Below are 11,590 nucleotides of genomic sequence, written 5' to 3'. Positions count from 1 at the left end.
GGGGGGGGGGCGACACTGTTCAGTGATTTGTAGACATACATGAGTATTTTGAACTGGATTCGAAAGTGAACCGGTAGCCAGTGCAGTGAGGCCAAAACTGGTGTAATGTGCTCTCTTTTGCCTGTACTGTTTAAAAATCGGGCTGCTGCATTCTGGACTAGTTGTAGTCGTGCACTGGAGGTCTGACTGATACCAAACAGGAGTGAATTGCAGTAATCAAGCCTAGATGTAATGAATGCATGTATTACTGTCTCCAGGTTCTTTTTGGACAATATGGGCTTCAGTTTAGACAGCCGCCTCAGTTGGAAGAAGCACGACTTAACGATCATGTTTACATTATTGTTAAGCTTCAGGGAAGGGTCCATTATCACGCCCAGATTAGTGACTCTTTGTTTTTCTGACAGGGTTAGAGCGGAAAGGTCGATGCAGTGGTTTGTGATTGTGTCGTTGGGAGGGAACAACATGACTTCAGACTTCTTTTCATTGAAACTTAAGAAGTTTAAAGCCATCCAGTCCCTGATGTTAGCCAGGCAGTTGAGCTGTGGTTGAATAGAGCATGTACCATTGTGTCTTAGGGGGGAGTAAATTTGACAGTCATCGGCCATAGAAGTGGAAGGGCATGTTGTGTTTCCGGAAAATAGCACCAAGCGGCAGCAGGTATAAAGAGAATAGGAGGGGACCCAGTATGGACCCCTGCAGAACCCCCCATTTAAGCTCTGCCTCTGCGGAAATAAAATCCTTGATGGAGACACAAAAGGATCTGTCAGAGGTAAGATCTGAACCAATTGAGGGCTGATCCTGTGACGCCCATTCACTGCTCCAACCTAGCAATGAGGATCTCATGGTCGATGGTGTCAAAGGCGGTTGTGAGGTCCAACAGGACAAGCAGCACAGAATCACCGGTATCTGTGAATCTGAAGATGTCGTTAAAGACCTTCAGCAGGGCAGTTTCAGTGCTGTGGAGAGGTTTAAAGCCAGATTGGAATAGCTCTAAGATGGCGTGATCCTCCAGGACGCACTTCAACTGGGACTCGACTATTTTCTACAGTACTTTAGAAACAAATGGGAGTTTGGAGACAGGCCGGTAGTTCGAAACGACTGAGGGGTCAAGGTTTGTTTTTTTCAGGAGAGGCTGGACGGCAGCATGTTTAAAGGATTTTGGCACCACGCCAGTGGATAAATTACTGTTTACTATGGCAAGAATGGACGGACCTAGAGTAGGAAAAACCTCCTTTAGTAGTCGAGGGGGGACCACATCAAAGGGGGAACCAGAAGGTTTCAAGTTGCACATGACCTGCTCTAGAGAAGATAGAGTGATGGGTTCAAAATGGTCAAAAGGAGCTACAGATTGAGGTGGGATGGATGGGTCATGAGTTGGAGGGTAAATGAGAGCACTGGTGGTCGCAATTTTTTTCAAAAAGAAATGTAAGAAGTTCTCGCACAGCTCAGTCGAGGCTTCCAGAGGTGATGGTTCAGTGAGGTGGAGAACAGAGTTTAGGGTGGAGAAGAGGACACGTGGGTTGTGAGATTTTGAGGTAATTATATCAGAGAAGAATTTTGATATAGCAGCTTTTACTGTTTTCTGAAAACGGCGCCAACTCTCTTTAAGTATTTGGAAAGAGACCTGCAGCATGTCTTTCCTCCACTTTCGCTCCGCCCTCCTACATTGCTGCCTAACAGCCTTGGTGACGTCACTCAGCCAAGGTTCTGCTCTGAGTTTTGATATTTTGGTTTTAACAGGCGCAACATAATCCAGAGTCTTTAAGCAGACAAAGTTGAACTGGGATGTCAGCTCCTCAGTGGTGGTGAGAAACACTGGGGCCTGAATTATCATTTCAGAGTTATAAACATTTGTGAAACGTGCGGCAGTGAAATGGTTAATGGTCCAAGTCCTACGTGCAGAAATGCACGACTTAGGAGTTAGATGGGGGAGGGTGAACTCAAACTGGACTGGCATGTGGTCTGAAAAAACATTATCACCAATAACAAGATTATTAACAGTCACATCATGAGTTAAAACAAGGTCCAGTGTATGTCCACGCTCTTGGGTGGGACCATTTACATGCTGAGTTAAATTAAATGAGTCCAATAAATCTAAAAAGTCCTTAACCAAGGGCTTCTCAGGACAGCACACGTGCAAATTAAAGTCACCAATAATGAAAACATGCTCATATTTTGGTGTGATTTCAGCCAAGAAGTCAGAAAACTCATTTATGAAATCCTTATATTGAGGTGGGCGGTAGACGAGTGCAAATAACGTCGGAGGCGAGTGGCCGAGTTCAAAGATGCTCAGCTCAAAGCTGGCGCGGGAAACTGGGATGGGCAGTTGTTTACAGTCAAAAGTTGATTTGAATATTGTTAATAATCCACCACCGCGCCGGCCTGATGGCCGCGGGGCATTAAAACACAGACTGTTCGGTGGCAGTAATTCCGTCAAGGCGCTGGACTCACCCAGAGACATCCAAGTCTCTGTGATGGACAGCAAGTCCAAATCGTGCTCTTGAAAGTAATCCCTGAGGATAAAAGTTTTGTTGGTAACAGATCTTGCGTTGACCAAACACATCCGGATATTGTCCAACGTGGAGCTAGCAGCGGTGGAGTTAGCGTGCACTAATGGCCGCAGGTTTTCAATAACAGCCCCTCCAGGTCGGTCCGAGTTGCGCAACGGCTGACAACTCCCGCTGGTTACCTGGTCCGGGCACACAGGAGAGGAAGATGCAGCGCGCAGAGCTTTCAGCTTCACCAGCTGACCAGCACGTTTTCCCCGGCGTCTGAAGCGAGATCTCCGGGCAGGGAGGTGAGGAGTGCAGCGAAGGTAAGCTGGCACGTCCGCCAGCAGGGGGGGGAGGAGGGGGGGGGTGTCCAGAGGTACGCTGATAATGGTCAAAATAAGCGCCTTCAGTGACAGAAAAACCAAGATTCAAAAGTTGTTGTCTGTCATACACCAGCAGAGAGTTGATGTCACAGATGTGAAATGCAAAAAACAAAAATAATCCGAACACCATCGGATTGCAAGCCATGTACACGGGCGCCATCTTACCGGATAAAGTCTGGATACCAAAGGAGTGAAAACACACAGTCTAAATACTGACAATAATGAGACAGTGAGGAGCACCTGGGGTGATTAGAATAAGGATCAGCTGTGGATGATGATCAGGAAAACAGAGGTACAAGAAAACAGAAACAACAGAACCATGTCAGTTTCAGAGCCTGCTTCAGACCTATAAATAGCGTAACACTTCAATAATGTTTTTTTTTTCTTTTCTTTTTATCTTTATCTTTAACTTTCAACTTTTGTATTAGTCCACAAGGTGTTGCTCTGCTTTTATATTTGAGAGCCTCTGAAAAACATCTATTGGGACTCACCCCAGAATAGTTATGTAGTTCTCGGCTAGAACCGCTGTGGAGTCCCGCCTATCATCTCATCCCACAAAATCATTTTAATTTGGATGTAACAAGAAAAATTTCACTTGCAGTGTGCACAAGTAAATTTTCAGTACTAAAAATATGTTTCGACATGCATGCACGATTCATAATGAATCACTAACTTCCGCTGATATTGCTGAAGGCAGCTTGTGATTAGCAGGTGGAGCATGCTCATGCAACTCGCTCATATTTCTGGTTAAGTACAGGTATATATATATATATATATATATATATATATATATATATATATATATAAATATATATATATTTATATATATATATAGACACGGTCTGTCCCTCGTCTGCCTTTGTAGTTCTGTGTCTTCTCATTTTTCCAACTTTTTGTATTTGTTTCGTTCTGCTTGTGTCATTCTGTTCCTTAGGTATTTTGACTGTATTTCAGTTTCCGCTCACTCTTCAGCCTGCCTCTCCAGTCTTTATCATTCACACCTGTCTCTCATCAGCTACATGCCCAGGTGCTCTCATTACTCACTCTCCCTCCGCCTTATTTAAAGTTCTTCTCTCCTCCACTCTGCGTCCGGCCATTGTTCTGTTATGCACAAACAACTCAGTCCTCCCCTGTTCCTGTATGTCCGATTATCCGTCCAAATCTGTACTCGTCTTAACTGCTGCCTGATCTCATTTTGTAAGTTTGTTGCTGCTGCGCCAGCCTTTTTGTTTTGTTGTTTAAAATAAATTATTTTTATTTTAAACTCCAACCTCGTTTGCCTGCCTGCTAATGGGTCTAAAAACTGAGGATTGTGTCAGTTTGCATGTTCTCTACGTGCATGAGTAGGTTTTCTCCGGGTGCTCCGGTTTCCTCCCACAGACCAAAAACATGCATGTTAGGCTGGTTGGTAACTCTAAAATGTCCCTAGGTGAGAGTGAGAGAGTGAATGGTTGTTTGTCTCTATGTGTCCCTGTGATGGACTGGAGACCTATCCAGGGTGTCTCCCGCCTCTTGTACAGTGATTGCTGGACATGGACACCAGTGAACCCCACGACCCGAAAAGGATGAAGCGGGTAAAAGAGAATGGATGGATGGATAGATTGATGAAATATGGAGGGTTTTTTTTTTTTCTTTTCTTTTACAAAAGACTCTTAAAGAGTCATTTTTTCAAGTCTTTTAAATTTAATATTTTTATATCGGGCTGAGATACAGTCAGAATCAGAGAGTCAGAGATTCTTTATTGTCGTTCGCACCTCATGTGGTACATGTGGTGGAACAAAATTATGTACACAGGGTCCCAGTTACATCCAACAATAAAATGTAAAAGAAAAACAGTGATAACATCCAAGATATGAACTAAGAAAAACATCAACTAAAAATACACTAAGCACCAACAGCATAAAAACATTACGTCAAACAGCAGCACGAACATGACTCTGTGTGAGAAGATGAGCACGCATGAACACATCAACATGAAACAGATCAGCAGCAACATGAAACAGATCAGCAGCAACATGAAACAGATCAGCAGCAACATGATGTGATGATACACTAGTTCTAAGTGAGTTTAGATTATTTCTAAAAAAAAATTGTGGACCATTTTTTAATAGTATTTGTAAGCATTTAAATAAGGTGGTTGATTTTTCCCTTAGGGAACATGAATGGTCATAAATTTAAAGAACAAAACAAGAGTTAAGGACATAACAGCACACTGCAATGGCTGAAGATCAAAATTCCTATCAGAGGACAACTTCTTAATTACTGTGCCAAAACCATCCCCAACTGTGGTATTATAAAAAGTACTAATTTATTTAGATTAAATACCAGCACTGTGAAGTTTAAAGTAATGAAATGGTTGGTTTGTGTTACAGTATGTCCAGAGATTTTTGGCATAGGGGCCGTGGGTCAGTCACCTGATCCGTCAACCAGAGGACAACTGTGGTACCACTGGGCCAAAGCTTCTTACAAATGTGCTATTATGAATAAAATTATATAAAGATTCTTTAAATAATAGCATACAGAAGTGTAAAAAGGGCTTCAGTGAAAAAGTTGTTATAAAAGTGTAATCATGCCTTGTTCAAAATGATATGCCAATAAATTTTTTCAAAGATTTTTCTTCTTGTTTATTTACTTCATTTTACTGTGTTATAATATTATGCATGACACATTTCCAGAACCACTTGACACACCACATGGTACGGCCCTTGCGTTGTATGTCCCAATGTAAATGAACTGTACTTATATAGCGCCTTTCTATCTTATCAAGACACGAAAAGCACTTTACACTACAATCTGTGCCTCATTGACCCATTCATACAGCTCTATACTAGATCTCTACAAAGCTAACTGAACAAATCATTCTAAAGAGACTACTCAGTGCTTTAGATCACATTCATACACTGATGGGACACACATCGGAGGCAATGAGGTGTCTTGCCCAGAGACACTTCGGCATGTGACTGTTGGTGGATTCGAACCCTCAACTCTTGCATTGGAGGACGACTGCTCTAACCACTCAGCCACAGCCGCACATGTACGGCCTACATCACTACATACATACTACAACACATACTACGTATGTTGTGACATCACTACCATTCAAAACAGGACGGCTCTTTAAAACGAATGGATCTTGAATATTTGGTTCCCTTCAAAGAGTATATTTATATTTATTTTTTATTTTTTCATTACCCTTTATTTATCCAGGTAGTCTCATTGAACTACGAGAACTCATTTTCAAGAGAGACCTGTTTACAGAGCAGATGGTGTGGGTTAAGGGCCTTGCTCAGGGGCCCAGAGTGGGGCGAATGAGGGTGGAGGGAGGTGTGGGTGTTCCATCTTTTCCACCCACATTTTGATTTTGACGGTTCCGGGAGTTGAACCTGTGACTTTCCGATCACAGGCCCATGTTCTAACCTCTGCGCCACCACTCCCCCATCATCAAATATATCAAACCTATACTCCATTACCAATGTTAGTTTGTTACTTCTCACTTATATTTACTGTAAACCTAGCTGGGACTTTACTTCTTCGACCAGTGTTTACCAGCAGATCAAAATCAACTAGTAATTTCTCCTGTCGTCGATCCAGCCATCTTCAGAAGGTCCAGGCCCATTTGAGTTACTTTCTGACTTAGCTCAAAAACAAGCAAACATCAAATTACCAGGAATGACAAAGCGTGTTTGTTAGACAAGTAGGATTTTGATTTGAGCACTGCCTGGATGAGATGAAGCAAAACAAAGCTCCAATTTTAGCACTCACTTAGCCAAGGAACAACCGATGCACCCAGAGGTCATTGACCTCTCATCTGAGCCAACACCTCCAGGAAAACCTTGAGGTAAAGATCTCACTCACCTTTCTGAGGCTTTAGGATGAAAGTAGGAAGGGGGTGTCAACTTCTGAGTCTGTAGATTTCATTCAGTTTATTCATTTTGTCGTACTGTACCACAGACAAAACCCAGCAGAATAAATTTAATGAAGAACTTACCCAGAATTAGAAACGCTCAGGAAACTTGTATTAATTTTGTGTGCAAGCAAAATCCCAACTAAAAGTAAGAATAAAAAAAGTGATTTCTAATATTAAATTACATAATTTGTCTAACCTCTAAGAAAAAACATTAAAAGTCTGGCACAGTTGGTAGAGCTGTCTGCAAATGGGAACATTTCTGGACAGAGTTTGGTTTCCTCCATGTGTGTGTGGGTTTTCTCCAGGTACTCCAGTTTCCTTCCACATGCCAAAAACATGCACGTTAGGCTATTTTGTAACTGTAAACTTTCCCTAGGTGCAGTGGTGGAGAAAGTACTCAAACACTGTACTTAAGTAAAAGTACAAATAAACAGACAAAAATGTACTCTAGTAAAAGTAGAAGTACCACGTTTTTACTTAATTAACAGTAAGTAAGTACTTGTTTCTAAAAATACTTAAATGTATTAAAAGTAAAAGTACTAGCTGAATGTATTACCTAATGTAATGGTCTGCAATATTATTAAGTGTCCCTACCGTATGTATATTTTCTGTAATACATTAATAGTGTTGAGTCATTTTAATGAACGATGCTGCAGATAATACATGTTTTTATTGTGTTTACTCTGTGACACATTTCACACTTGGATTTATGCTTCGGTGTAATTTTGTAATTTTAACCCAAATTAAATCTCAGGAAGTCCAACATTTCACTGATCACATCAACTCTGTGGATAAATACTAGGGATACACCGATCCATTTTTTTTACTTCCGATCCGATCCTGATACCTAAATCTAAATATCGGCCGATACCGATCCAGTTCCAATATCATGATCATCACTGATTTTATATGAGGCTGTAATAATCTCCTCTCAGGTACAATTTGTACAAATATATGCATGCATGTCCAAAAAGGCAACTTGAGGTAAGTTTTAATAATGTTGGATAAGTTTTAAATTTAGAATTAAATTCTGCTAAAACAAAACATGTTTCTTTTTATTCCTAGCTTTAAAGTGGATATTAAAGTGATTAATTTAAGTGATTGTTTAAAGTTGTTTTATATTTTTTTCCACATTTAATCTATTGCATTGATGTTTGGGGGAAAGCGTGTAAAACATTTACAAAACCTATTTTTATTTTACAGAAAAGAGCTGTAAGAATTATCACCAGAAAGCATTACAGTCACCCATCAAGCACATTATTTTATCAACTGAAGTTATTGAAGTTCCATGATTTGGTAGATTATAGTATTGTAGTGGACTAAGCCTACGTCGAAACCCAGTCTAAGGTCAAAACTCTTGACCTTTAGAACCTTGTGGGATAGAAGCTGTCATTTCATGTATTTGAATACATAAATACAGGTTCACCCATCCTGAGACTTTCTTTCTTGAAGATTCAAGTGAAAAGAACACTCTCTTTTTATTATCATTACTATCTTACAAATGTTGATAATCAAAGTGTCTTAGTTCAAACCATTTTAGATGTTGCAGTGAACTAATCAATTTTATTAACTGAGTAATGATTTTATTCTCATGTTAAAAGCTGTGCAGAGTTTATGCATTTTTCTGATTTCTGCTTTTGAATGAGCAAGTGTGTGCGTTTACAAGGTTACAGTCAAACGAAAAACAAGTTGTTATGTTAAAACTGTCATGTTTTAGAATCCTCTCAGACGTAAATAGAGATGTTTTGCACCTGTTTCTTAAGGCACGCCAAAACAGAACCCTCTCGGTCTGTGAGAACATTTCTGAGCTGTCTCATAACAATTCTCGCTGTCTCTAACCCCTTACGTCACAAAAACACACCCCTTCTGGTCGATTCTGACCAATGAAAAATCCCAAAAAGTGAACCGGGAAAGAGCCTTTAAAATGTCAGTACTTCCTGGTTTACACAGACTCACAGGGACACGGAGAGACACACAGGTACTCAGAGTTGGAGAGTTGTCAGACTTCTAGAGTTCTGGAGTTCTGATGGAGTGCTGTTGGAGTTCCTGACATGACAACGAAGCTCTTCCGAGTTCCATGGGATTATAACATTTTCCACTGAGGTGAGCTGTGGCGGACAGAACCTCGCCGCTACTCCGGACGAGTAACAGCATCCTACGGAGACGCTGAAAGGGTGCGTTAAACGGAATCTCACCTGAGACATCTCCAGGTAAAAGAGTCGTTTTCACCACCTAAGTGTACTGTGAGGAAAAGCTGAAGAAAGCCCGGAGAGTGCCGTTCTGTTCAACACTCTACCTCAAACACCATCTTTCTCCCCTTTAAACTTCATCTTTCATCTTAAACTTTTCTATCAAGTAGAAATTCTCCCAGATATTTAGAAATGTCTGTGTAAAGTGCTTACCCACATTCATGTGGGTAAAAGATCATAGTTGTACAGTTATAAATGTCTGTTGGTGCAGCAACGGAGAAATCATGGCCGTATGATTTTTCCTGATTGATTGCTTTGTTGTTATTTTCATAATTTGCCAAATTAATGTAAATGTTTGATGTTAAATTTGATTCTGTAAATAAATGACCGCATTCATTTTGATGGGTCAAATTTAAATGACGTCTCACGTTTGCATTTCCTTAAATTCAATGCACGTTTTATTCAGTCCAGAAAAATGAGGAACTCGCGTTAAATGATGAATATATCCCAGCATCTGTTCATCTACAGTATTTTATCAGTTATGTATAGGGCTCAAAATAACACATTACCATTAAATATCCAAAGAAATTTTATTAAAAGACAAAGTTGTTATAATCTTAAGGGGATAGAGATATTTGTCAAACCAAAATTCAGAACTAGTCTGAAGGGAAGGTCTACCTCAATCCAAGGAGTTGGATTGTGGAATGGTCTAGAGAGTGATGTTAAAAATGTCAAGTCAATGTGTACATTTAAGAAAAAGATCAAAGCTGAATTGTTAAAAAAAGTATATATGAAGTAGCTTAGTGTGTTTTTTGTATTAGAATTAGAAAAATTAATATTATATAATATTAAAATTATCCATGCTCAGTCAAAAATATTGTATTGTTAGCTTATATGGGCCAAACGTGGACGATGCTGCTTTTTTTCATGATCTCTTTTCTACTCTATCAAATCACATGGATTGCTCGCTGGTACTGGGAGGTGATCTTAACTTTGGTCTAGATAACAAAATAGACAGGCTGAATGCAGTAGGAGCTCAACGCAGTTGGCAATCCATAAATGTAGTTAAACAGTACATGAGTGATTATGGACTCTGCGATGCATGGCGGTCTCTTCACCCTAATAGTAAAGAGTATTCCTTCTTTTCACATGTGCATCACTCTTACTCTCGTCTGGATTATTTTATAATCAGCAACTCATTGCTGACCAACATTTCAGACACTAAGATACACCCTATTGCTGTCAGTGATCATGCACCAGTTACTTTAAATTTAGATAATAAGAAAGAAATCCCAAAAAGTATAAACTGGAGATTAAATACCTCACTGCTTATGGACGAAGAATTTATACAATACTTTAAAAATGAATGGACATCGTATTTAGAGTTTAATGACTTGCCAGGTACATCAGCGTGTACACTCTGGGAGGCTGGGAAAACAGTTATGAGAGGGAAAATAATATCCTACGCAACAAACAAAAAGAAAAAAGAAAATAAACGTATTGAGGAATTAGAGAAATCTATCAAATTATTAGAAAGTTTACAAGGAGAGGAAACACAGAAAAAACTACGCAAGATAAAATTAGAACTAAATGAATGTATTGACAAAAAAAACAAATTCTTGGTACAAAGACTTCGCTTGGAACATTTTGAACACAGTAATAAATCCGGTAGCTTTTTAGCTAATCAACTCAAATTAAATAAAGAAAAAACGTCTATATATGGTATTAAAGACACAAATGGTAACATAACTTATGACGAGGAAAAAGTAAATAGTGTTTTTAGAGATTTCTATAAAACTCTATACACTCCACAAATAAATCCGACAGATGAAGATATTAATCAATTCTTGGAGAGAGTAATACTTCCAAAACTAGACAGTAGTCAATCTTCAGAACTAGACTCACCATTAACATCAGATGAGCTCCGTGAAGCCATTAAAAACATGCCTAATAAGAAATCTCCAGGCCCAGATGGATATCCAGCAGAATTTTATAAAGAGTTCTGGAACATCCTGGAACCAATATTTCACAGAATGCTACATGAGTCAGAAGAAAATGGCAGATTTCCAACACATATGAACTCAGCCAACATTAGTTTACTATTAAAACCAGGCAAAGACCCAGTACTACCTACCAGTTATCGCCCCATCTCTCTTATTAATGTGGATGTTAAAATAATTAGTAAAGTCCTCTCTAAAAGATTAGAGAAAATAATTCCTCTCATTATTCATCCTGACCAAACTGGATTCATAAAAGGAAGACACTCGACCACAAACACACGCAGATTATATAATTTAATAGAGTATTCATATAGTAAAAATATTGAAACAGCTATTTTGTCTTTGGACGCAGAAACAGCATTTGATAGGGTAAACTGGAAATTTTTATTTTCTACATTGAGTAAATTTGGTTTTGGGGACCATTTCATTAATTGGTTAAAAATATTATATAACTCACCAAGAGCATGTGTCAGGACAAATAATCAAATATCTTCAAGCTTCTGTTTACAGAGGGGGACCAGGCAGGGATGTCCACTTTCACCAGCACTATTTGCTATTTTTATTGAACCTTTAGCAGCAGCAATAAGACAAACTGCTGATATTAAAGGTATACTGTGTA

This window comes from Nematolebias whitei, chromosome 13, assembly GCF_014905685.2.
Source record: "Nematolebias whitei isolate Nwh7 chromosome 13, NemWhi1, whole genome shotgun sequence".
Taxonomy (NCBI): Eukaryota; Metazoa; Chordata; class Actinopteri; order Cyprinodontiformes; family Rivulidae; genus Nematolebias; species Nematolebias whitei.
Note: the sequence above shows the minus strand (reverse complement) of the source record.